The 1100-nt window shown below is 34.3% G+C and overlaps 1 non-coding gene across 1 annotated transcript; it reads left to right on the top strand.

The window, feature by feature from the left end:
* The first annotated feature begins 620 nt into the window (after nucleotides 1-620).
* Nucleotides 621-701, top strand: TRNAL-AAG. Its single transcript has one exon. It is a non-coding gene; the product is annotated as a tRNA-Leu (tRNA).
* Nucleotides 702-1100: the final 399 nt, after the last annotated feature.

Raw genomic sequence — 1100 nt, 5'->3', positions numbered from 1 at the left:
TCACTCATTTTTCTAAACAAATTTAACGTTGGAAAATGAGGAAAAACATTTTCCTACGAAGCAAACAAAGCCCCCCCGAAGTTAGGCTTTGTTTTCATGAATACGCCATCACGAAATCTTCCTTTTACTCGACCTGTCTTTACTTGTTTAATTTGGGGCCTTAGACCAATTAGCCCCACGTCAATGGTTTATTCCACAACTTCCTAACTATTATGATAGCCCATATTTCTCGACCATTATCATTCGTGACTTTCAAGACTTTTGGCCTCGCAAATTAGTGATGGTGCTGGCTTCGCAATTGAATGGGTCATGACTGCAATCGAAATTGTTGGCTTTGTGAATTGAATGCTTATCTTGTTCTTGATTCATTGATCTTCACTTTTCTTTGATTCCTTTATTAATTGAACCAAGTTACAAATGTCTATACTCATGGCTCAATACTTAGTAATTTTCTGTTATATCGCCTATCAGTGACTTTTCATCGCCTTTGTCGATTACCTAAAGTTGCCAATCAAAAGGACACAACAAATTTTACCTCAAGGATGTCTTGCTTGGTCTATTCTAGTTCGAGTCGACGGTCAAAGAGTTGTGTAGTTATATGTCGAGTCTACTCCCAACAAGTTGAGATGGCCGAGTTGGTCTAAGGCGCCAGATTAAGGTTCTGGTCCGAAAGGGCGTGGGTTCAAATCCCACTCTCAACAACCCTCCAATGCTTTTTTAGCCAAAACAAAAACATGATTGTTTTGTGTGTGGAATCTCCGACAATTTTTTTCCCCAAAAAAAATCAAATCTCCTTATCCCGTTTTCTTCTTTCAAATTAACAACTCCAACAACTCCACGAGGTTAAGTTTTTGAGGGAAAAAAAAAAGCAAAAAAAAAAAAAAATCACAAATTATATCTATTGCGATACATTTACTTTATTATTATTATTATTATTTTACATTAAAAATTCCAAATTTGTAATTAACAACTCCAACAACTCCACGAGGTTAAGTTTTTGAGGGAAAAAAAAAGCAAAAAAAAAAAAAAATCACAAATTATATCTATTGCGATACATTTACTTTATTATTATTATTATTTTACATTAAAAATTCCAAATT

This window comes from Eucalyptus grandis, chromosome 8 (assembly GCF_016545825.1).
Source record: "Eucalyptus grandis isolate ANBG69807.140 chromosome 8, ASM1654582v1, whole genome shotgun sequence".
Lineage (NCBI taxonomy): Eukaryota > Viridiplantae > Streptophyta > Magnoliopsida > Myrtales > Myrtaceae > Eucalyptus > Eucalyptus grandis.
The sequence above is the reverse complement of the archived record's forward strand: the minus strand, read 5'-3'. Positions and strand labels throughout refer to the sequence as shown.